This window comes from Lissotriton vulgaris, chromosome 9 (assembly GCF_964263255.1).
Source record: "Lissotriton vulgaris chromosome 9, aLisVul1.2, whole genome shotgun sequence".
NCBI classification, from domain to species: Eukaryota; Metazoa; Chordata; class Amphibia; order Caudata; family Salamandridae; genus Lissotriton; species Lissotriton vulgaris.
Window position 1 is genome coordinate 503,502,616 of NC_141697.1, and position 27,017 is coordinate 503,529,632.

The window sequence follows — 27,017 nt, forward strand, 5'->3', positions numbered from 1 at the left end:
AGGGGATCGGGCCCTCCGTTTGAGATCAGCATGGTCCTTCATCTTCTCCTTGTGGTACCGGTCTGTTGCAGCCATATCTTCGATTTGGCGGTCCAAGAGGGGTTTCTTCAGGGCCCCTTCCCAGGTTGGGATCCGAGTTCTCGGTGTCCTCCCAAGCATGAGAGTGGCAGGGCAGACGCCCGTCGTGGAGTGAGGAGTGGTGCGATAGGCACAGAGGACTTCATTCAGTGCTGCTTGTAGGTCCTTTTTCTCGACGGTGGCCTGTTGGAAGGTTTTCTTGATGGTGGACATGAAACGTTCGACAGTCCCATTGGCTTGGGGCCAGAGCGGGGTGACCTTGCGGTGTTGGAAGTCCATCTGCTTCGCGAAGTCACTAAATTCCTGCCCGTTGAACGGGGGCTCATTGTCTGTTTTGATGATCCTGGGAGCACCCCAGGTTGCAAAGACCTCTTCCAGTACTTTGAGAGTACAGGTGGCGTTGGTGGAGGGGATGAACTGAGCCACTGGAAATCGGGAATATTCATCTACGATGACGATCACATACTTCCCCGACTGCAGAGGTCCGTAGAAGTCCATTGCAACTTCTTGCCATACGCCGTCTGGTAGTGGGGTCATCTGGAGCGGTGCTGGCGGCGCGCTGGGGCCGGTTAGTTGACAGGGGTGGCAGTCCTTGAGAGTGTTCTCGACCAGTTGGTCCAGAGCTGGGAACCAGACGCGCTCTCTCAGCGCTCTCTTGGTGGAGACTACCCCGCGATGACCTTCATGTGCTAGATCGACTACGCCTTGTCTGAGGGTGGCCGGGATGACTATCCGGTGGTCCCTTAGAAGGAGGCCATCTTCGGTTATCGAGAGTTCATCAGAGACGTGTCGGAAGGCTTGGAGTTCACTTCTGACTTCGGGACTTTCCTCGTCATCTTGCGGGTGATGTCGCCATCTATTGGACAGTGTGCGTTTCATGACGATCTGCAGGACAGCGTCTTTGTTGGTCGCCTCACGGATGGAGTCCATTGGTATGGCTGGAGGGCGAGCGTGGCTTGACACAAAGTGAATGTATTCCTCTGCTATGGATGAGGTTGGCGTTGGAGAGTCCCGGGGATGGCGGGACATGTAATCAGCAGGATTGTCTCCCTTCCCCGGTTTGTGAATGATGGTAAAAGTGTACTCCTGCAGTCGGAGACCCCACCGCTCAATCCTGGGGGGCATCTTGCTCTTTGGATTTCCATAAATTGTCACGAGTGCCTGGTGGTCAGTAATGAGCGTGAAGTGTTTCCCATAGATGAAGATGTGGAAATGCTCGCACGCGCATACGACCGCCAGGCTCTCCTTTTCAGGTTGGGAGTACTTTCTTTCCGGGTCGGTGAGGCTGCGGCTGGCGTAGGCAATGATCCTCCGTTGGTCCGAGTCATCTTCATACTGGGCCAAGATCGCTCCCAGACCCACCGGACTGGCGTCTACAGTGATCTCCGTCTTTCGCCTGGGGTTGAAGTAGGACAAACAGTCAGATGATTCAACTGCTCGTTTGATGTCTCTGAAGGCACGCTCACAGTCCGAGGTCCCTTCGAAGGGCTGGTTGGATTTCGTGAGGAGCCTCAGCGGATGGCTTATCGTGGCATAGTCGCGGATGTAGCGAGCACAATAGCTCGCCATCCCAAGGAAGGAGCGTAGATCGTTCACATCAGCAGGGCTTTTGGTGTTGTTGAGCACAGCCACCTTGTCTGGATCTGGTTTCATGCCGCTGGACGAGAAAATGTGTCCAAAGAATTTTAGTGTTGATTGGTGGAACTCGCACTTGTCCTTATTGAGGGTCAGGTTCGCGTCCAGCAAAGCCTGGCAGACGTGGTCAAGGGCGATGTCGTGTTCTTGGAGGTCCGTGCCATACACCAGAATGTCGTCGCTGTAGTTGAGTGAATTCGGGATGTGGTGGATGATGAGTCGAATCGCCTCTTGGAAAATTTCAGCTGCTGAGGACACACCAAAGCTGAGACGCTTGTATCGGAAGAGGCCGAGGTGCGTGGCAAACGTGGTGATGGGGCGAGAGCTGTCATCTAGCTCGAGTTGGTGATAGCCCTTGTTGAGGTCTAGCTTGGAGAAGACCGTAGCTCCGTTGAGTGCTGTAATCATATCGCTCAGGTGTGGGCCAGGGTGTCTTTCCCTTTCGATCGCCGTGTTTGGCAGGCGCATGTCTACGCAGAGGCGGACCTTGTCGGGAGTCCCCTTTTTCGGCACGATGACTACTGGGGACACCCAGGGAGTGGGTCCTTCGGAGCGTTCGATGATGTCGGCATCCAGAAGATCTTGTAGTTCTTGAGCCACTGCAGGCTGTAGATGAAACGGCACTCGCCGTGGATGTTGGGCGATGGGCTTGATTCGCTCGTTGATGTGCAGGTGTACTTGCCGGCCTTTTAGTTTGCCTAGGCCCTTGAATAGAGCTGGGTACTTCACAGCGTAGTTGGAGCTATCGTTTATGTTGAAAAGAATGTGGACGAGGCGTAAGCGCTCCGCAGTCGGAAGGCTTAGCAGGCAGTCGGCATCAGGTCCTTTGATGACGTGAATGATGGCGGGGATGGTGATGCCGCCATGTGTGAGGGTGGTGTCGAACTTCCCCAGGCACGGGAGTGGTTTTCTCGACATCCACGTGTATACTCGAACAGGTGCAAAACGCAGGTGAGGCTTGGGAACCATGCGCTCGTGCTCAGCAACGGAGATGTAATTGAGAGATGCACCACTGTCCATGACAAATTTCGCTGCGTGGTTGCCCACCATGATATCGAGCCGAGGGTAACGTTTGAGCTGATCGTTGTCAGCGATGTTGACATACTCGGTGGTGTAGGACGATCGTCTGGATGAGGAGGATCTGGACTCTCTTGAGGGAGATCGGCGATCCCATCGGGACCGTCTGGACTCACGACTGGAGTGAGATGACGCTGGGGAACGAGCAGGTTCATCCTGAACGGCTCTGGCATGGTGCCGCTTGGTTTCTGTCCTTGAGGACCTCTGCTGGCTGGTGCGTCGATCAGCGCCGCCCCGTTTTTCTCGGTGGTAATCACTGCACATGGCTTCGAAATGATTGAAACGTCCGCATTTCCGGCAGCGTTGGCCCATGGCAGGGCATGAGTCAATGTGGGGGTAATCATACCCGCACCTGTAGCATCGTCTGGTGCGTTCGGGACGTCGGTCCCTCTTCTCTGAATCTCTCGGCCGGCGGTCGGTCCGGCGCCGGGGCGAGAATCTGGATCGGCGTGATCGGTCACGCGGGTTGCCGCGGTAGTCTTGGCGCCCTTGCCGTCGGTCGGAGACACGGTTGGCGTGCTCACGGCTAGAGCTGGGCTTGACTTCAATGTCCGCCGCATTCTCTTCGGCTTGATCATATATTCGCGAATTCTCCTCGATTTCTGCCAACTCTTGTGGCTTCCTTAGTAACCTTCGCCTCAGTGCATCTGAGTGACACCCTGATATTATCTGGGACTTGATGGCCGCATCTGGTGAGAAGTTTGTGAAGTCGCAGTACTGGGACTGGCGCCGCAGTCGGTGGATGAAGGACGTTAGCGGCTCATCTTTGTCCTGGTGCTGTTGATGGAATTTGTGTCGCTCATAATCAACATTCCTTTTATGCAAGAAACGATTGTTCAGTATATCTTTCACCTTGACGTAGGTGTCACCGTCGTCGGTCGGGATCTCTCGCACTATCTTACTGATTTCGCGCCCTCCGAGATTGCGAAGGGTTATTATCTTGTCCTTGTCTGTCTCGATTCTAGAGCCCTCAATATAGTCCTCGAAGTCCTCCAGCCATTCCTGCCATTTCAGGCCCATGCTGCTTCCGGTGGTGATGATCAAAGGCTCCGGCGCACGCAGATGCGTGCCTTTGACTTCCTTCTTCGGGGCAGGATTTTGGGCATTTTGCGCGGGAGGGTCAGACATTCTGGTAGTGGTATCTTCTGGCTCACACTTGGCACTGGTCGCGGTCACCAACGCTCACTTTCACTGTAGTTCGTTGTCACTACCACTGCTTGTTCATTTCACTTGTCGGCGCTTATCTGGCAGTGAGCGCGGGGTTACTAGGCCACAAATGTCAATTTGGAGGTGCCAGTGCTTATTTTTGACTTTCGCCTGACTCAAAGATGGCCGCCCTTCAATTAGATAGGATTCGTCCCTTGGGCCGCCTGACCTCAAGATGGCCGCCTCCCTCTGAAGCCCACGAGGTTCTCCTTGCACTCTGGGCACACACACACTCGCCGGTGGAGGACTCACGGTTGAGCAGGGCATCCACACGCTGTGCTGAGGTGAACGTTGATTGTTTTGAGCTGGCTTCGCGCACCCCTTGCCGCCTGTCTTATCTCGGCTGTCACTGGCCGATGGAGCGCTGGCTTCTGTGGGGTCGCGCGTGCATGGGGCTTTCTTTCGCTTCTTCTCTGGCCTCGCAGCGGTGCAGGCTCACCCGGGCAGTCTCGGGGGCGTCGCCGGCTCCCGCCGGGAACAGCACGCTGCAGGCTCTTCGGCGCGCTCAGCGCGGTCGGCGCTCTGGCGCCTTTCTTGCCGCGTCTCAGGCGCTCTCACTCAGCGCTCTTCTCGGGGTCCGTCAGTGCTCATCCGCGGGACCGCCGTTCCCTTTCTCGACCCTCTTCAACTTGCGAGGGGAGGTCTGGCCACTCCTGGGGGCTCGTCACCGGCGCCGCAGGGGCTTCGTTGCAGCGGAGCTCACTCCACGCTGCAGGACGGGGCATTCACGAGTGGGGTTCCTTTCTCATCCCACCCTCGTCGCCAGCTGTCGTGTCCCAACCCACACAGACACGTGGACACAGACTTGCTATTCACGAGCTCTTTATTATGCTTCCAGCTCGGTCCCCGTCCCTACACTAACTGCCCTTTCCTGTCCTGACCCCACCTCTTCCCCTCAGCCCACCTAGCTCCGCCCACCCCAACTACTAGACAGTCAACTCTATAACAGGGAAGACTGTTTATGTGCAGGAAGGTCTCCCTTCCTGCACATAAACAATCCTTAAATGACATTTTGTAACTTTTATATCTGCTGCTTAATGCAGCACACATAAACGTTAAAAAACCTCTTATTTTTTTCTTTTGATTGCTTATGTGCAGGAAGGCCATCCTGAACATTAACAATCAATAGCAATTTGCTGTTTTAATGTGTGCTGCACAACGCAGCACACCATGGAAACAGCAATGATGAGGAGAAATAAAGAATTTCTCCTTATTTCGTTTGTTTAAGACCAGGTTTTCCATGGTCTTAATTTTGGCACTGACTCCTATTTGCGCCACCCTTGTAAATAGGGGCAGCGTCAAAATCAATGAGTGTTGCGGTGGTACGCCCACTGCAACACCCATTGCCCTCCCCTGTCACGCTAAGTACAGCGTGAAAGGATGCTTAACTTACAAGGCAGCGTTAAGTCACAATAAGAGGCTTAATACTGCCTTGGAAACAAGGCTAAGACACTATCGCCACAACGCTGTGGTGGTGGCAAGTGCTTGTAAATGTGCCCCATAGTTCGACCTTTAGGCTCAGAAAGACTTCTTAAAAGGGAACAACCCTAATACTCATTTTATTTTTTACAAATGACTTGGTTCATTTGTGCTCCCTCCGCGATGTGGGGCTCCGTAACTGCCAGGCACACAACCAGACCGAGCCCTCAAAATTAATTAAAATGTCATGTGGTGACACAACTAGATACTTTAGAAGTATTGCAGGATTTAATTACGAAGTAGCAGTACAGAAAAATATTGAAGTCTTAAAGTACTTTTCCATTTCACTTTGTGTTACAGGCACTTCTTTGAGGATATTTAACGCCAACTCTATCTTGTCTTTCAGGAGTTTACCATGATTGCAGCATACTATTCGACTTTCTCTGATTACAAATTATCCTGACATATTTTTTTCCGACAGGTGCAATCCATTTTTTATTATTTTACCAAAGTCGTGTACTTTTTCATTTTTATTTGAACTACTCACAGGGAGTTGATATTTCCCACCCACATAAATCCCTGCTGCGCGCAATATATATTTGTATATTTAAGACGTCTGAATTGAAATAAAAGAAATCAAGCTACAGTCCTGAGTGATTACGTTTAATAGACTCCGGAAAGTGTTGTGTCTGAACAGCAGCCTCTTTTAAATCAAGAAATGGGTACCTGCGGTGATTGATTGAGTATACTGAAGACAAATTGCACATCTGAAGAGAAACGCTACTGCAATTTATGTGAAGTAATGGCCTTCTTTGTAGTGAAGGGCGCCACTTGGAATGACGGGCTCCGGGATTTGTTGTCACGACATTTTTCCGAGGCGCCATTTTTTAGTCGATGCTTTCCTTTTCACCTCCAGGCCTATGATGGTGCTTTACCACTTTACAGACATTAAAAGCTCAGTTGTTAAAGTTCTTTTCAGCTGAGCTTAAATGGCTGGAAAATCTTAAAGATTGTTGCGTTCCCGATACAGGCGCCCTGAAGGGTATAAGACACTGTTCAGAATTTGTCAGTTACCTTCATTCCGAACTGTTATGTGTGACAGTTTACTCTCTTCCGGTTGAGAATGTATTGAAAAAAACAATCGGCATTAGGTCATGACATTATTTAACAAATGTCTTTGTCCTTTCACAATAGCTTGTCCAATGCAACTAGGTGTTAAAGAATGTAATATCACTGATTTCTTTCTGAGCCCAGGGCCGGCCCTAGGCATGTGCAAAGTGTGCACCTGCACAGGGCCGCCAAACCCCAGGGGCCGCCACGATGAGGATCGGATCGGAAGGATCCCTGGAGTGGCGGCCCCTGGCAGGATTTGGCGGCCCCCGGGCAATGGCAGCGACGCGTGAGCGTTGTTGTTTTAGTTTCGTTTTTGGTTTCCCAGGCAGCCAGCCAGCAGTTTGGGTCCCACTCCCAGGGCCGTCAATCTTAGCCCTACGACGTGACGGCCCTGGGACAGCCCCCGCGCGCTGTGCGCAGTGCGCAACTCCGCTCTTAGCCGCTCACGCTCAGTGACGCGTCACGGTGCTGGTCACGCTCCCGCCAGGGTCAGTGAGCGGTGCGTCGTAAGGTTGAGAATCAATGGCTATGAGACGTGCGGGAGTTAAAAAGAAAATCCGGCCAGCTCACAGATGGAGTCCGACAAGTAAGTAAAAAGTCCACTCTAAATATCAGGTGAGCACTACGGGGCACTGGGTTAAAGCCAGAGACCCAGCGTCAAAGGTAGGCAGGGGGCTACAGGAGCCATCAGATAGGAGATCTATATTTGTTGTACGTCATGGGTCCGATTTCCACGTGCAACCAGGTGAGAAATCTAAAGTTGTGATGATTCAAGCCTGTGTGGTGGCGCTACACTGTCCACTGTTTTTCTGTCCACTCGACGTGCACTTGTAGTTACTGCTCCGTTTTTAAGCGTTGCAAGCTCCGTTTGGAGTTTTCGGTCAGGTTTTGGCGGCAAATCTGCCGCTTTCCAGAATTTCGGGGCTCTGCGTTTATCAGCCTTGCCGCTGGCGTGCCAATTTGCATTTCCTGCCCATGCGTGTTTTTTTGAGAATCACCCTGGCACTCAACTAGGCGCTATCTAAAAAGCACCACTAGTCTACTCGGCGTGGATGTGGCTGGAATAATTTGTTCGGTTTGTTGCGCTGCAATAGGCTCTTCACTCGCTCCGATGCCCAAGCTGATAACAGCTGCGACAGACGGACAAAGGACAGACAGGCAAGATCTCCTGAGGTGGATCTTTCCAGCGGCGAAAGTCTACCATTGACAGCTCAGAGGGTAAAGCGCGCGCCTACTTACAAGTCCTCCCGGGGTAATCTGAGAGTCGCAGCCAGCTTGAAATGATAAATGTGGTTACATTTAACCCCAAAAATGAGAACTAATAACCAGTGTTCCTTAACGATTGGGAAAGAGAGACACAAAGCTTCTCCTGGTAACTAAAGTCAGCACCACAAAGTGGCGTCACAGTCAAGGAGATAGCTCAGTTGGGGAATGCATCTGCTGTAGAAAACTGTGCGGACTTCATGAGTACCATGGAAATAGGAAAAAGTAACAACTGTAATTCACAGGAACGCGAGACAAAGCGTAGACAAAAAAAACTTTATTATTATGAATTAGTAGCCAGAAAAGCAGCAGTAGCGTTGTAAGCTGCAATTAGAAAAGCAAAGATCTCTGATTGTTATAAAAGTATTACCGTTTGCAGCTTCTGCTCGAAATATGAGCAACATCCGATCATTAAAGTGCTTCTACCCTGCTGTGGCACCGAACGGAATGCTGACTTGAGCTGTGGACCCAGAACACTCTAGTTCCAATCTCGGCGTTCCCACCTAAAGGGAATTTTCCTTGCCAAAAACCTCCCGTATTCCTTCTCCCCTGTTCTCTTCGCTGCCAAAACGCAATCAATGTGTGTGTCCAAACATCACATGAGGGGCGGAGGGGGTAGGAGGGGGGTGTTTGGTGCTGGCTTGTGCGTGGCGTTTTATAATGAGGCTGAAGTTAGCTTCTTATTCGGCCAGCTTCTTATTCGCAGGCTGAAGTTAGCTTCTTATTCGGCTAGCTTCTTATTCGCAGGCTGAAGTTAGCATCTTATTCAGCCAACATCTTATTCAGCCACCATTTTATTTGCAGGCAACATTTTATATAAAATGCAATCATAAATGATTCAATGAACTCCATTTTATGGGACTCTACATTGCCATACAGGGAATATGTTGTTTTTGAAATACAAAACGTATCACTATTATGTCTATTAGGATTTAGTCTGACACTAGCAACCTTTCGACAAAAATGGGACAACTTTGCCACCATCACAAGTTAAGCAAGAGAGCAGTCCTTTGCAGAACCTGTTTGTAAGTTTTCTGAGCTGATGATAATTTATGGCAGCATATGGGTTGCCTTGAACTCAAAGCATCCCCAAGCAGTTATATTCTAATAAGTAATCATAAATTTCCTATAATAAATTCACATTGGATCACAATCATTTTAAAAACAATCCACCCTCCTACAAGCTCCATAAGGACTTACACTGAGCCAAGCAAAGTTGCCCACTGTGCCACCTTCAAGCCAATGCATTCATATGGAGTTATTGATGAATAATTAACCTACATTTCTCCCATCAAGATCAACTTGGCTCATCAATGTTCATATTCATTCTAACACAGGAAGCTCCTGTATACACCACCCATATGTAAATTGCCTGAGACAAGCAAAATTTGTCACAACAGGTGGCACCAAACTGGTTGCCCTCACCTCAATGCATCCCTATATAGTTGCATGCTAATAGGTAATTGTTGTTCTCTTATAGGAAAAACACATTGGCTCACACATATGTATTTTGTTTTTCAAACATACCACATCCCCCTACAAGCTCCATCAGGATTTAGCCTGAGCCAAGCAACGGTCCCACTTGTGCCCACTGTGCCACGTTCAAGCCAATGCGTTCCTATGGAGTTATAAACGAATAAGTAACCATTATTTCTCACATGAAGATCAACTTGGCTCATGAATATTCATGTTGATTCTAATAAAGAAAGGTCTCCTCTATACTTCTGATATGTAAAGTGCCTGAGCCAAGCTAAATATCTCACAACAGGTGGCACCAAACTGGTTGCCCTCACCTCAATGCATTCCTATATAGTTGCATGCAAATAGGTAATTGTGGTTCTATTATAGAAAAACACATTGGCTCACACATATGTATTTTGTTTTTCAAACATACCACATCCCTCTACAAGCTCCATCAGGATTTAGCCTGAGCCAAGCAACGGTCCCACTTGTGCCCACTGTGCCACCTTCAAGCCAATGCGTTCCTATGGAGTTATAAACGAATAAGTAACCATCATTTCTCACATGAAGATCAACTTGGCTCACGAATATTCATGTTGATTCTAATAAAGAAAGGTCTCCTCTATACTTCTGATATGTAAATTGCCTGAGCCAAGCTAAATTTCTCACAACAGGTGGCACCAAACTGGTTGCCCTCACCTCAATGACTTCCTATATAGTTGCATGCTAATAGGTAATTGTTGTTCTCTTATAGGAAAAACACATTGGCTCACACATATGTATTTTGTTTTTCAAACATACCACATCCCCCTACAAGCTCCATCAGGATTTAGCCTGAGCCAAGCAACGGTCCCACTTGTGCCCACTGTGCAACCTTCAAGCCAATGCATTCCTATGGAGTTATAAACGAATAAGTAACCATCATTTCTCACATGAAGATCAACTTGGCTCACGAATATTCATGTTGATTCTAATAAAGGAAGGTCTCCTCTATACTTCTGATATGTAAATTGCCTGAGCCGAGCTAAATTTCTCACAACAGGTGGCACCAAACTGGTTGCCCTCACCTCAATGCATTCCTATACAGTTGCATGCAAATAGGTAATTGTGGTTCTCTTATAGGAAATGAAATCCAATTGGAAGTTGGGATGCGCACTCCTTTGGTTTGATATGTTTGTGAGTTCATTGAGGGTGGGTGGTGCCCCTGAGGTTGGACCCACTGTACTTGGGTTAGATACAACTCAGTGATGCACTGTTCTGTCGAGAATAGTGTCTCCCCAGGGCACTCGAAATTAAATGTTCAATGATTTGTTCAATAAAGTTCAAAAAAAGTTCAATTGACAAGTAGTTTTATTTCAAAGCTTTTCTTTGCTGATTATTCCTTTCATGATTCATCTCATGGTATATGATTATTCAAATCATTGGCCCAATGCATTTCGGGCTGTGCCCTTCATCGGGGGCCCTGTGCAATTCTGTAACAATGACAAATAAAGTACAGTTTCAACAAATGATATCTCTACATTTGTTCATGTAGGTATAGACTCGGTCAAACAAACATCGTACATATTTTCTATACATACAAGGGAGGAAGGGAATGGGTGTCGGGGGTATTAAAGGATGGAGAGACACTGTGGGTGTGAAAGAGTGAGTACTCTGTATACGATGATGGTCGTGAATAAAGGTGAATTGGGGGTGCCTAGGGAATATACATAACGGTATGTGAGTGCTCAAAAGGTTCACAAAATCTAACCTGGTCTGACGTATTGTAATGCCACACAGGCGTCAGATATATCTGTTACCGGAAAAACGAAAAAAGAAAAGTGCAATCGTAGGCTGTGGTCAGTCTACGCGCTGATCTTAAAATGAAACGAAAGTCGGAAAACGAAGCTCGTCTCCGTTTAATAAGTAAGCTTACCGGGTGAAAAGTTCTCGTTGAATCCTGGATGGGATTCCGGTAATGCGCATTCGATAATTCTTCCGCGTTCAGAGATTTGAAAGCGGGCGGAAAGTTACTTTATTGTCAGGGTGAAGCTGATTGGCCGGGTGTGTGCGTTGTGCCAAATGTTACCATTGGCTACCCGAGAGTCACGTGTTAAAAACAGTCCGTGACAGTGTGTTTACGGATCGAGTGTGTATTCGGAAGAATCTACGTGTGATACATGATATTCACTCAAAGGGGTACAATACTTTGAGGGAAAAATTTGGATGTAAAACTGTGTGGAAAAATGAGAAACAAATGGTTAAGGAATTGAAGGAATTAAATGAAAAGTATAAATGCATACTGTGTGAATACTAATTAGTATCGTGAGACTCATATCTATAAACTTTCACACCTTTTAGTATGTGTCCAAGTAACAGGGGAATTCATTTTAACAAATCGTAATGAGACATTTATCTACAGATAGCAACTGAATTCCAAACGTTCATTGAGACCTCTTGGGGTTGTGGATGACAGTCTATTGATCCAGTATAGTTCGCGTCTTAACAAGTGTTGGTCATTGTCTCTTCCTGGAAGTAATGGTGCTATTTCTAAAATGCAAAACTTCAGTTGGCTGGGATTGTGGTAATGTTCATTAAAATGTACTGCCACGGTGGATTTACTTGATTTGAGGCGAATGTTACTACGATGTTCTGTCAGTCTGATTTTTATTTTTCTGGATGTCTTGCCCACGTATGGGAGTCCACATGGACATTTAAGCATGTACACTAGGTTGGCACTATCACAAGTGCCATTAACTTTCAATTTGAATTTTGCTTCCGCTGGAAGGATGGTTGATTTCATTCCCTCTGATAATGGAATTACAATTTCCACAATTATGGCAGGGCAGCGTGCCTTTGTATGTAGTGGGAGTTTGCATAATTTTTGGTTTCAATAATTCTTTGAGGTTTCTCGTCCGTTCATATGCGAATCTGGGATTTGAAGAAAAAATTCCCTTAAAATCATCTTCCAAGGCCAGTAACGGCCAGTGTTTTAGTATGATTTTTTTGATGTTGTAACTCCTGGTGGAGTATTTTGAAATGAACACGGATCTCCGTTCCTCCCTTGGAGTGGATGGTAACAAGAGTTGTTGTCTGTTCATTTGTTTTATTCGTTCCACAGCTGGTTCCAGTATGGTTGCAGGGTATCCTCGGTCACTAAATTTCTTCATCATGTTTTCTTTCTGCTCTTCATACAATTGTGTTGAGGATGTGATACGTTTTACTCGTAGCAGTTGGGAGTATGGAAGATGCTTTTTTAATGAGGGTTGGTGGAAACTTTGGAAATGCAACAAGTTGTTTCTGTCTGTCAATTTCTGAAATACTGTAGTGTGTAATTTGTCTTGTTCTTTGATTATTAGTACGTCCAGAAATGATAATTGTTTTTGGTTGATGTTGTAGGTAAATTGGATCCGGTCATTGACATTATTGAGATTTTGAATGGCTGAAGTTAGTTCGGTGGTTGATCCTTTCCACAGTAGAAAAATGTCGTCTATGTATCTTTTGTACAATATGAGATTGTCTTTCCATGATGGGTTATTGAGGATGTGCTCTGTTTCATAAAAGTGCATGAAAATGTTTGCATATGCCGGGGCGGCACAATTTCCCATGGAAGTCCCGTTGCATTGTCCAAAAAATTCATTGTTGTACTGAAAATAACTGTGGAATAATGTAAAATGCATTAACTCCATGATTAGCAATTTCAGATTTGTTTCGACCGTTTCACTGTTGATTAGTGTGTTCTCAAGTGCTGTTAGTCCTAAGTCGTGAGGAATTGAAGTGTATAATGCCTTCACATCAATGCTGGTCAGGATCATCTCAGTGGTGAATGTAGACTTGTGCTCTTCTAAAATGTTCAAGAAGTGGGTGGTGTCCTTGATATATGTCGGAATCTGTTGTACTAGTGGTTGTAAATGTTTGTCAATGAATTTTCCTACTGGTTCATGGATTGAATTGACTGTAGAAACAATTGGCCGGAATGGAGGAACAGTGGGGTGCTTGTGTATTTTTGGAATCATGTAAATGTAGGGTACTGATGGGTTTTGTTTGATGAGGTATTCTTTTTCTTTGTTGCCAATAATTCCTGTTTCAACCGTTTTTAGAATGATGGTAATCAGGATTTTTTTGTATTCGTTGGTTGGGTCTCCTCTCAATTTCATGTAAGTGTTATTGTCGTTCACATGGTCCTTCACGTTCGTTTCGTAAAACTCGGTGTCCATGATTATAAGGGCGCCTCCCTTATCTGCCTGACGTATGGTGATGTTTTTATTCTCCGCCAGATTTTGAATGGCCATTCTCTCCTTTTGGGTGAAGTTGGTTCTTTTGGGTCTGGGTGCTTTAAAGATTTTTAAGACGTCTTGATTTACTACTTTTTCAAAGGCATCGAGTACCTTGTGGCTCACTGGTGGTATGTAGCGGCTGGGGTTCCTGAGTCCTCTCAGTTTGTCTGTTTCGGTGTCTGTTGTAGGTTTCTCTACTACATTAGAAAAGAAATGTCTGAGGCGTAAGTTCCTTAGAAATTTGTAAACACAGATTTGTGTTTCTAATAAGTTCGAGTGGTAAGTAGGGACGAATGATGTACCTTTTTGTAGAGTTTTAGTTTGAAATTCGTTGATGTTCTGGCTTGAAATGTTGATTACTAGGTCCTGTGACTTCTGGTGTTCTGTGCTATACTTTCTGGTTGTTGGTCTCTTGTTCTTCCTGCTTCTCCCCCTCCTGGTTCTTTTGGGCGTCCATGGCCTCTCTCTAAAAAAGGAGTCGATGTGGTAGTGGACGTAGTTGCTTGTTGTTGGTTTGGGTCAAGTGTTTGATTTTCATCTCTGGATCTTTGAGCATTCCTTGAAGTTGTAGGACCTTTTCTGTTGGATTGTGAATCATCTGATGAAGTCTCATCCGATGATTTATACTGAGGTTTTTGTTGTCGTCTGCGGGCATATATATCTGCCCAATTGTATACTTCTCCGGTGCGGTAATCGGTGGTGTCCCTTTTGAACTTTCTAATTTTACGTTCATTTATCTCTTTGGTGTAGATATCAAGTTGTCTTATAGGAAAAACACATTGGCTCACACATATGTATTTTGTTTTTCAAACATACCACATCCCCATACAATCTCCATCAGGATTAAGCCTGAGCCAAGCTACGGTCCTACTTGTGCCCACTGTGCCACTTTCAAGCCAATGTGTTCCTATGGAGTTAGAAACGAATCAGTAACCATCCTTTCTACCATGAAGATCAACTTGGCTCACTAATTTTCATATTCATCCTACTAAAGGAAGGTCTCCTCTATACTTCTGATATGTAAATTGCCTGAGCCAAGCTAAATTTGTCACCACAGGTGGCACCAAACTGGTTGCCCTCACCTCAATGCATTCCTATATAGTTTTATGCAAATAGGTATTTGTGGTTCTCTTATAGGAAAAACACATAGGCTCACACATATGTATTTTGTTTTTCAAACATACCACATCCACCTACAATCTCCATCAGGATTTAGCCTGAGCCAAGCTACGGTCCTACTTGTGCCCACTGTGCCACGTTCAAGCCAATGCGTTCCTATGGAGTTATAAACAAATAAGTAACCATCATTTCTCACATGAAGATCAACTTGGCTCATGAATATTCATGTTGATTCTAATAAAGGAAGGTCTCCTCTATACTTCTGATATGTAAATTGCCTGAGCCGAGCTAAATTTCTCACAACAGGTGGCACCAAACTGGTTGCCCTGACCTCAATGCATTCCTATATATAGTTGCATGCAAATAGGTAATTGTGGTTCTTTTATAGGAAAAACACATTGGCTCACACATATGTATTTTGTGTTTCAAACATACCACATCCCCCTACAAGCTCCATCAGGATTTAGCCTGAGCCAAGCAACGGTCCCACTTGTGCCCACTGTGCCACCTTCAAGCCAATGCGTTCCTATGGAGTTATAAACGAATAAGTAACCATCATTTCTCACATGAAGATCAACTTGGCTCACTAATATTCATGTTGATTCTAATAAAGGAAGGTCTCCTCTATACTTCTGATATGTAAATTGCCTGAGCTGAGCTAAATTTCTCTCAACAGGTGGCACCAAACTGGTTGCCCTCACCTCAATGCATTCCTATATAGTTGCATGCAAATAGGTAATTGTGGTTCTATTATAGAAAAACACATTGGCTCACACATATGTATTTTGTTTTTCAAACATACCACATCCCCCTACAAGCTCCATCAGGATTTAGCCTGAGCCAAGCAATGGTCCCACTTGTGCCCACTGTGCCACGTTCAAGCCAATGCATTCCTATGGAGTTATAAACGAATAAGTAACCATCATTTCTAACATGAAGATCAACTTGGCTCACGAATATTCATGTTGATTCTAATAAAGAAAGGTCTCCTCTATACTTCTGATATGTAAATTGCCTGAGCCAAGCTAAATTTCTCACAACAGGTGGCACCAAACTGGTTGCCCTCACCTCAATGACTTCCTATATAGTTGCATGCTAATAGGTAATTGTTGTTCTCTTATAGGAAAAACACATTGGCTCACACATATGTATTTTATTTTTCAAACATACCACATCCCCCTACAAGCTCCATCAGGATTCAGCCTAAGCCAAGCAACGGTCCCACTTGTGCCCACTGTGCCACGTTCAAGCCAATGCATTCCTATGGAGTTATAAACGAATAAGTAACCATCATTTCTAACATGAAGATCAACTTGGCTCACGAATATTCATGTTGATTCTAATAAAGGAAGGTCTCCTCTATACTTCTGATATGTAAATTGCCTGAGCCGAGCTAAATTTCTCACAACAGGTGGCACCAAACTGGTTGCCCTGACCTCAATGCATTCCTATATATAGTTGCATGCAAATAGGTAATTGTGGTTCTATTATAGAAAAACACATTGGCTCACACATATGTATTTTGTTTTTCAAACATACCATATCCCCCTACAAGCTCCATCAGGATTTAGCCTGAGCCAAGCAATGGTCCCACTTGTGCCCACTGTGCCACGTTCAAGCCAATGCGTTCCTATGGAGTTAGAAACGAATAAGTAACCATCCTTTCTACCATGAAGATCAACTTGGCTCACTAATTTTCATATTCATCCTACTAAAGGAAGGTCTCCTCTATACTTCTGATATGTAAATTGCCTGAGCCGAGCTAAATTTCTCACAACAGGTGGCACCAAACTGGTTGCCCTCACCTCAATGACTTCCTATATAGTTGCATGCTAATAGGTAATTGTTGTTCTCTTATAGGAAAAACACATTGGCTCACACATATGTATTTTGTTTTTCAAACATACCACATCCCCCTACAAGCTCCATCAGGATTTAGCCTGAGCCAAGCAACGGTCCCACTTGTGCCCACTGTGCCACGTTCAAGCCAATGCATTCCTATGGAGTTATAAACGAATAAGTAACCATCATTTCTCACACGAAGATCAGCTTGGCTCACTAATATTCATGTTGATTCTAATAAAGGAAGGTCTCCTCTATACTTCTGATATGTAAATTGCCTGAGCCGAGCTAAATTTCTCTCAACAGGTGGCACCAAACTGGTTGCCCTCACCTCAATGCATTCCTATATAGTTGCATGCAAATAGGTAATTGTGGTTCTATTATAGAAAAACACATTGGCTCACACATATGTATTTTGTTTTTCAAATATACCACATCCCCCTACAAGCTCCATCAGGATTTAGCCTGAGCCAAGCAACGGTCCCACTTGTGCCCACTGTGCCACCTTCAAGCCAATGCATTCCTATGGAGTTATAAACGAATAAGTAACCATCATTTCTAACATGAAGATCAACTTGGCTCACGAATATTCATGTTGATTCTAATAAAGGAAGGTCTCCTCTATACTTCTGATATGTAAATTGCCTGAGCCAAGCTAAATTTGTCACCACAGGTGGCACCAAACTGGTTGCCCTCACCTCAATGCATTCCTATATAGTTTTATGCAAATAGGTATTTGTGGTTCTCTTATAGGAAAAACACATAGGCTCACACATATGTATTTTGTTTTTCAAACATACCACATCCACCTACAATCTCCATCAGGATTTAGCCTGAGCCAAGCTACGGTCCTACTTGTGCCCACTGTGCCACGTTCAAGCCAATGCGTTCCTATGGAGTTATAAACAAATAAGTAACCATCATTTCTCACATGAAGATCAACTTGGCTCATGAATATTCATGTTGATTCTAATAAAGGAAGGTCTCCTCTATACTTCTGATATGTAAATTGCCTGAGCCGAGCTAAATTTCTCACAACAGGTGGCACCAAACTGGTTGCCCTGACCTCAATGCATTCCTATATATAGTTGCATGCAAATAGGTAATTGTGGTTCTTTTATAGGAAAAACACATTGGCTCACACATATGTATTTTGTGTTTCAAACATACCACATCCCCCTACAAGCTCCATCAGGATTTAGCCTGAGCCAAGCAACGGTCCCACTTGTGCCCACTGTGCCACCTTCAAGCCAATGCGTTCCTATGGAGTTATAAACGAATAAGTAACCATCATTTCTCACATGAAGATCAACTTGGCTCACTAATATTCATGTTGATTCTAATAAAGGAAGGTCTCCTCTATACTTCTGATATGTAAATTGCCTGAGCTGAGCTAAATTTCTCTCAACAGGTGGCACCAAACTGGTTGCCCTCACCTCAATGCATTCCTATATAGTTGCATGCAAATAGGTAATTGTGGTTCTATTATAGAAAAACACATTGGCTCACACATATGTATTTTGTTTTTCAAACATACCACATCCCCCTACAAGCTCCATCAGGATTTAGCCTGAGCCAAGCAATGGTCCCACTTGTGCCCACTGTGCCACGTTCAAGCCAATGCATTCCTATGGAGTTATAAACGAATAAGTAACCATCATTTCTAACATGAAGATCAACTTGGCTCACGAATATTCATGTTGATTCTAATAAAGAAAGGTCTCCTCTATACTTCTGATATGTAAATTGCCTGAGCCAAGCTAAATTTCTCACAACAGGTGGCACCAAACTGGTTGCCCTCACCTCAATGACTTCCTATATAGTTGCATGCTAATAGGTAATTGTTGTTCTCTTATAGGAAAAACACATTGGCTCACACATATGTATTTTATTTTTCAAACATACCACATCCCCCTACAAGCTCCATCAGGATTCAGCCTAAGCCAAGCAACGGTCCCACTTGTGCCCACTGTGCCACGTTCAAGCCAATGCATTCCTATGGAGTTATAAACGAATAAGTAACCATCATTTCTAACATGAAGATCAACTTGGCTCACGAATATTCATGTTGATTCTAATAAAGGAAGGTCTCCTCTATACTTCTGATATGTAAATTGCCTGAGCCGAGCTAAATTTCTCACAACAGGTGGCACCAAACTGGTTGCCCTGACCTCAATGCATTCCTATATATAGTTGCATGCAAATAGGTAATTGTGGTTCTATTATAGAAAAACACATTGGCTCACACATATGTATTTTGTTTTTCAAACATACCATATCCCCCTACAAGCTCCATCAGGATTTAGCCTGAGCCAAGCAATGGTCCCACTTGTGCCCACTGTGCCACGTTCAAGCCAATGCGTTCCTATGGAGTTAGAAACGAATAAGTAACCATCCTTTCTACCATGAAGATCAACTTGGCTCACTAATTTTCATATTCATCCTACTAAAGGAAGGTCTCCTCTATACTTCTGATATGTAAATTGCCTGAGCCGAGCTAAATTTCTCACAACAGGTGGCACCAAACTGGTTGCCCTCACCTCAATGACTTCCTATATAGTTGCATGCTAATAGGTAATTGTTGTTCTCTTATAGGAAAAACACATTGGCTCACACATATGTATTTTGTTTTTCAAACATACCACATCCCCCTACAAGCTCCATCAGGATTTAGCCTGAGCCAAGCAACGGTCCCACTTGTGCCCACTGTGCCACGTTCAAGCCAATGCATTCCTATGGAGTTATAAACGAATAAGTAACCATCATTTCTCACACGAAGATCAGCTTGGCTCACTAATATTCATGTTGATTCTAATAAAGGAAGGTCTCCTCTATACTTCTGATATGTAAATTGCCTGAGCCGAGCTAAATTTCTCTCAACAGGTGGCACCAAACTGGTTGCCCTCACCTCAATGCATTCCTATATAGTTGCATGCAAATAGGTAATTGTGGTTCTATTATAGAAAAACACATTGGCTCACACATATGTATTTTGTTTTTCAAATATACCACATCCCCCTACAAGCTCCATCAGGATTTAGCCTGAGCCAAGCAACGGTCCCACTTGTGCCCACTGTGCCACCTTCAAGCCAATGCATTCCTATGGAGTTATAAACAAATAAGTAACCATCATTTCTAACATGAAGATCAACTTGGCTCACGAATATTCATGTTGATTCTAATAAAGGAAGGTCTCCTCTATACTTCTGATATGTAAATTGCCTGAGCCGAGCTAAATTTCTCACAACAGGTGGCACCAAACTGGTTGCGCTCACCTCAATGCATTCCCATACAGTTGCATGCAAATAGGTAATTGTGGTTCTCTTACAGGAAAAACACATTGGCTCACACATATGTATTTTGTTTTTCAAACATACCACATCCCCATACAAGCTCCATCAGGATTTAGCCTGAGCCATGCCACGGTTCCATTTGTGCCCAGTGTGCCACTTTCAAGCCAATGCGTTCCTATGGAGTTAGAAACGAATAAGTAACCATCCTTTCTACCATAAAGATCAACTTGGCTCACTAATTTTCATATTCATCCTACTAAAGGAAGGTCTCCTCTATACTTCTGATATGTAAATTGCCTGAGCCAAGCTAAATTTGTCACAACAGGTGGCACCAAACTGGTTGCCCTCACCTCAATGCATCCCTATATAGTTTTATGCAAATAGGTAATTGGGGTTCTCTTATAGGAAAAACACATAGGCTCACACATATGTATTTTGTTTTTCAAACATACCACATCCCCCTACAATCTCCATCAGGATTTAGCCTGAGCCAAGCTACGGTCCTACTTGTGCCCACTGTGCCACGTTCAAGCCAATGCGTTCCTATGGAGTTATAAACGAATAAGTAACCATCATTTTTCACATGAAGATCAGCTTGGCTCACTAATATTCATGTTGATTCTAATAAAGGAAGGTCTCCTCTATACTTCTGATATGTAAATTGCCTCAGCTGAGCTAAATTTCTCTCAACAGGTGGCACCAAACTGGTTGCCCTCACCTCAATGCATTCCTATATAGTTGCATGCAAATAGGTAATTGTGGTTCTATTATAGAAAAACACATTGGCTCACACATATGTATTTTGTTTTTCAAACATACCACATCCCCCTACAAGCTCCATCAGGATTTAGCCTGAGCCAAGCAATGGTCCCACTTGTGCCCACTGTGCCACGTTCAAGCCAATGCATTCCTATGGAGTTATAAACGAATAAGTAACCATCATTTCTAACATGAAGATCAACTTGGCTCACGAATATTCATGTTGATTCTAATAAAGAAAGGTCTCCTCTATACTTCTGATATGTAAATTGCCTGAGCCAAGCTAAATTTCTCACAACAGGAGGCACCAAACTGGTTGCCCTCACCTCAATGACTTCCTATATAGTTGCATGCTAATAGGTAATTGTTGTTCTCTTATAGGAAAAACACATTGGCTCACACATATGTATTTTATTTTTCAAACATACCACATCCCCCTACAAGCTCCATCAGGATTCAGCCTAAGCCAAGCAACGGTCCCACTTGTGCCCACTGTGCCACGTTCAAGCCAATGCATTCCTATGGAGTTATAAACGAATAAGTAACCATCATTTCTAACATGAAGATCAACTTGGCTCACGAATATTCATGTTGATTCTAATAAAGGAAGGTCTCCTCTATACTTCTGATATGTAAATTGCCTGAGCCGAGCTAAATTTCTCACAACAGGTGGCACCAAACTGGTTGCCCTGACCTCAATGCATTCCTATATATAGTTGCATGCAAATAGGTAATTGTGGTTCTATTATAGAAAAACACATTGGCTCACACATATGTATTTTGTTTTTCAAACATACCACATCCCCCTACAAGCTCCATCAGGATTTAGCCTGAGCCAAGCAATGGTCCCACTTGTGCCCACTGTGCCACGTTCAAGCCAATGCGTTCCTATGGAGTTAGAAACGAATAAGTAACCATCCTTTCTACCATGAAGATCAACTTGGCTCACTAATTTTCATATTCATCCTACTAAAGGAAGGTCTCCTCTATACTTCTGATATGTAAATTGCCTGAGCCGAGCTAAATTTCTCACAACAGGTGGCACCAAACTGGTTGCCCTCACCTCAATGACTTCCTATATAGTTGCATGCTAATAGGTAATTGTTGTTCTCTTATAGGAAAAACACATTGGCTCACACATATGTATTTTGTTTTTCAAATATACCACATCCCCCTACAAGCTCCATCAGGATTTAGCCTGAGCCAAGCAACGGTCCCACTTGTGCCCACTGTGCCACCTTCAAGCCAATGCATTCCTATGGAGTTATAAACGAATAAGTAACCATCATTTCTAACATGAAGATCAACTTGGCTCACGAATATTCATGTTGATTCTAATAAAGGAAGGTCTCCTCTATACTTCTGATATGTAAATTGCCTGAGCCGAGCTAAATTTCTCACAACAGGTGGCACCAAACTGGTTGCGCTCACCTCAATGCATTCCCATACAGTTGCATGCAAATAGGTAATTGTGGTTCTCTTACAGGAAAAACACATTGGCTCACACATATGTATTTTGTTTTTCAAACATACCACATCCCCATACAAGCTCCATCAGGATTTAGCCTGAGCCATGCCACGGTTCCATTTGTGCCCAGTGTGCCACTTTCAAGCCAATGCGTTCCTATGGAGTTAGAAACGAATAAGTAACCATCCTTTCTACCATAAAGATCAACTTGGCTCACTAATTTTCATATTCATCCTACTAAAGGAAGGTCTCCTCTATACTTCTGATATGTAAATTGCCTGAGCCAAGCTAAATTTGTCACAACAGGTGGCACCAAACTGGTTGCCCTCACCTCAATGCATTCCTATATAGTTGCATGCAAATAGGTAATTGTGGTTTCTCTTATAGAAAAACACATTGGCTCACACATATGTATTTTGTTTTTCAAACATACCACATCCCCCTACAAGCTCCATCAGGATTTAGCCTGAGCCAAGCAACGGTCCCACTTGTGCCCACTGTGCCACGTTCAAGCCAATGCGTTCCTATGGAGTTATAAACGAATAAGTAACCATTATTTCTCACATGAAGATCAACTTGGCTCATGAATATTCATGTTGATTCTAATAAATAAAGGTCTCCTCTATACTTCTGATATGTAAAGTGCCTGAGCCAAGCTAAATATCTCACAACAGGTGGCACCAAACTGGTTGCCCTCACCTCAATGCATTCCTATATAGTTGCATGCAAATAGGTAATTGTGGTTCTATTATAGAAAAACACATTGGCTCACACATATGTATTTTGTTTTTCAAACATACCACATCCCTCTACAAGATCCATCAGGATTTAGCCTCAGCCAAGCAACGGTCCCACTTGTGCCCACTGTGCCACCTTCAAGCCAATGCGTTCCTATGGAGTTATAAACGAATAAGTAACCATCATTTCTCACATGAAGATCAACTTGGCTCACTAATATTCATGTTGATTCTAATAAAGGAAGGTCTCCTCTATACTTCAGATATGTAAATTGCCTGAGCTGAGCTAAATTTCTCTCAACAGGTGGCACCAAACTGGTTGCCCTCACCTCAATGCATTCCTATATAGTTGCATGCAAATAGGTAATTGTGGTTCTATTATAGAAAAACACATTGGCTCACACATATGTATTTTGTTTTTCAAACAAACCACATCCCCCTACAAGCTCCATCAGGATTTAGCCTGAGCCAAGCAATGGTCCCACTTGTGCCCACTGTGCCACGTTCAAGCCAATGCATTCCTATGGAGTTATAAACGAATAAGTAACCATCATTTCTAACATGAAGATCAACTTGGCTCACGAATATTCATGTTGATTCTAATAAAGAAAGGTCTCCTCTATTCTTCTGATATGTAAATTGCCTGAGCCAAGCTAAATTTCTCACAACAGGTGGCACCAAACTGGTTGCCCTCACCTCAATGACTTCCTATATAGTTGCATGCTAATAGGTAATTGTTGTTCTCTTATAGGAAAAACACATTGGCTCACACATATGTATTTTATTTTTCAAACATACCACATCCCCCTACAAGTTCCATCAGGATTTAGCCTAAGCCAAGCAATGGTCCCACTTGTGCCCACTGTGCCACGTTCAAGCCAATGCATTCCTATGGAGTTATAAACGAATAAGTAACCATCATTTCTCACATGAAGATCACCTTGGCTCACCAATTTTCATCTTCATTCTATCAATGGGAGCATCCATCTACACTACCGGTATGTGATTTGCCTGAGCCGATCAAAATTTGTCACAACAGATGGCAGCAAACTGGTTGCCCTCACCTTAATGCATTCCTATAGAGTTACATGCAAATAAGTAATTGTGGTTCTATTATAGGACAAAACACATTGGCTTACAAACATGTATTTTGTTTTTCAACCATACCCCTTCCCCCTACATGCTTCATAATGATTTAGCCTCAGCCAAGCAATTGTTCCACTTGTGCCCACTGTGCTTCTTTCAAGCTAATGCCAATAAAGAAGCCTAATATGGAGAGCACTGCAATGGAGCATGGGTCGCATACAAGGACCAGTTTTGGCCCACTGAAAAGTACCTTACTTATGTTGTTGACAGAGACGAGATGTGGAAATCAACAGCCGATGCTTTGACACCAAAGCACAGGATTGTCAGTAATACGTTGTCGTTGGGATAGTCAAATCAGTGATTCACTGTGCTCACACCATAAGATGTAGGCAATGCATTGGGAAGTGGAGGCGATGAGCCGCACAGTCGGCAATGCAATGGCTTCTTTCCTGGTGGCAGCAATGATGCATCGGCATGGTTGAGATGCCTCGGTTCGGATCGGTGCGACAGCATTGTTGTGTGGATTCTAGCAGGTGCAGTACTTTATACTCACTTCCAAGGGCCCAGGACTGAATGGTACCACTTGGCAGGTCAAGACATGCAGCAAGGAAAGTTCAGGTGCTGTTGCAGTTAGATGAGAAGTCTTTGATGTCCCTGAAACTTTGAACAGGGTACAAGGCAGCATACCCTCCGAGTCACTTCAAGTGAAATTGGCCCAGCAGGGCAGAGGGTGGTAGGCAGCAGGGAAGCACAGCATAAAGGTGGTTCTTCCAGAGCAGCAGTCCAGCAGAGTGGCAGTCCTTGTAGCAGAACAGCAGTCATTCTCCCAGGCAGAGTTATTCACTGGTCCAGAATGTGTACTCAAGTGGTAGGGACCCAACTTGTGCATTTGAAGTAGGGGGTGACTTCAAAGAATAGTCTTTGAAGTGCACAGAGGTCTTTTCTTCATACCCTGGCTCTAGACTCGCCACGGGGTGTCATGCAGCCCTTTCTGTGGGGGTAGGATGCAGCCTAATCAGGCATGCCTGTCCAGGATGACCCATTGGGTTGCGGATGGCTCATCATCCACATCTAAGCTTCCTTTGTGTGTGGCTGTGCAGAGGGGAGGCACAAAGTCCATATGGCACCCACCTCAGATGTGTAGTTAAGACAGGCTGCAGGCACAAAGTGCTAAGAGTAGGAAAAAGGCATCTTTCTAAAAGTTGCATTTTTAATAGGGTAATGATAGAATCACTTATATGAATAAAGAGTGTTTATCATTACCTTCCAATGATATGAAACATGACAGACCTACACCCTCTCAATCAGGAAATAAGAAATTCTCAATGTTAATCTAGAAGAGGGGTAGGTCTCACAGTAGTGAAAAAGGAATTTGGGAGGTTTTCACTACCAGAACATGTAAAACCTTCCTACCTTTTAAATACACACCACCCTGGCCTATGGGATATATTGGTCCTGCCTTAGAGGTGACTTATATGTAATAAAAGTGAAGTTTAAGGCTTGGCAAGAGGTTCTCAATGGCAAGTCTACATGGCACTATAAACTGCAACCATAGGCTTTTCAGTGGCAGGCCCAAGACATGTTTAAAGTGCTACTTGTGTGGGTGCGCAATCTATGCTGCAGGCCCACTAGTAGCATTTAATGTAGTGAATTTTGCTATAGGCCTATAAGCAAATTAAATATGCCAATTATGGATAGGTCATTCAAAACATGTTTGAGTGGAAAAGCACATAAACTTTAGCACTGGTTGGCAGTGGTAAAGTGTTCAGTGTCCTAAAGCTAACATAAAGAAATCAGCAAAAAGATGAAGAAAGCGGGCAAAAAGTGTGGGGAAGAACACTCGAAGGCTGCCATGTCGAGCACACATTTTCCACATTACCTTTTGTAATCCTTTAGCTTCGAACTGTCTGGGAAATTCCAAGGGGGCATTATGGCTACCTTACTCAGCATGCTCCACCTTTCTCCAGCTTTCCTTCCTACACCATCGTGGCAGGAGTACTTTCTGTCTGAGTCTAACATGTGAACTATGACAGTCCCAGACACAAAAATTACTTAAATGTATACCATGTGCCTTAGGAGGGAGAGGTGTAGTGCAGCGGCCAGAGCAGCTGACTCCAGAGCGCAGGGGTGATGGTTCAATCACCGCCGGCAGCTCAGCTCAGCATCATGTGACTCTGAGCAATAGTTCACTTAATCTCCACGATGGCCCCCCTGCGCCTTGCAACCTTAAGGGGTGATATGTTTGCGCTTTACAAGTATGGATTCAAATTATAATTATGCGCTGAGTGAAACTCTCAGCAAAGGGTTCCTCCTCAGGCTAGACAAAATACTGGAGTGCATATATCTATTTTCAGAGCAGATGGCAGGCTCATCAGTTCTTGTCTGCCCAGCCTTCGGTGGGGGAAAGTAATCCAAATGTTATGATGCAGCAGCAACCAAAGCAGTCCACAGATTCCACAAGCTATGTTACTATCTGCATTCCGTCATTAAATTCCAGCTTTCATCAGGACACTGACGGTGTAATATCAACACCAGCCTAGCCATTGTTTGATCATCTCAAACTTTACTAATTCAATATTTTCAAATCTGCCCTCAGTATTTTCAAAGCAAGTATTTCTGTAATAAAGCCTAATTTCAAATAACACCAATGTGAAAAGTGAAGTAATTCTATCTAAATTATTGCTTTCATGGCAGTTTTCTGCACTTAACTGCCAAATAAAAACGAAGGGGGTCATTACGAATGGCGGACGGGCTCGAGTTCACCAGGCATCCTAGTGGGGATCGGTACTGCCTGCAATGTATGCGGCAGTCCAGCACTATAAATTAGGATGTGACCGTCACCATGGCAGTCGCATCTTGAAATTTAACATTGATGCGGGCGCTGCAGACTTCAGTATCCCCTGCAATGTTAAAAATGCATGTGTTGCATTTCACTGCACTAAGTGGCAGGCACCACAGGGTGTCTGCCACGTAGTGCAGTGAAATGTGCTACCCCCCAGTGCACCAACACCTCCACCCAACACAAGGAGTGCCCACACCGGGCCCCTGAAACCAATCCTGCCAGCCTTTCCATGGAGGTTTTGCCGCTATGGAAAGGCTGGCTGTAGCCAACATTCTAGTTTGGCCGATGGTGACTGTTACGCACCGACACCATTTTAGGGATGCAGCCCACTCCACCAGGCAATTGGAACAATTGCTTATGGCA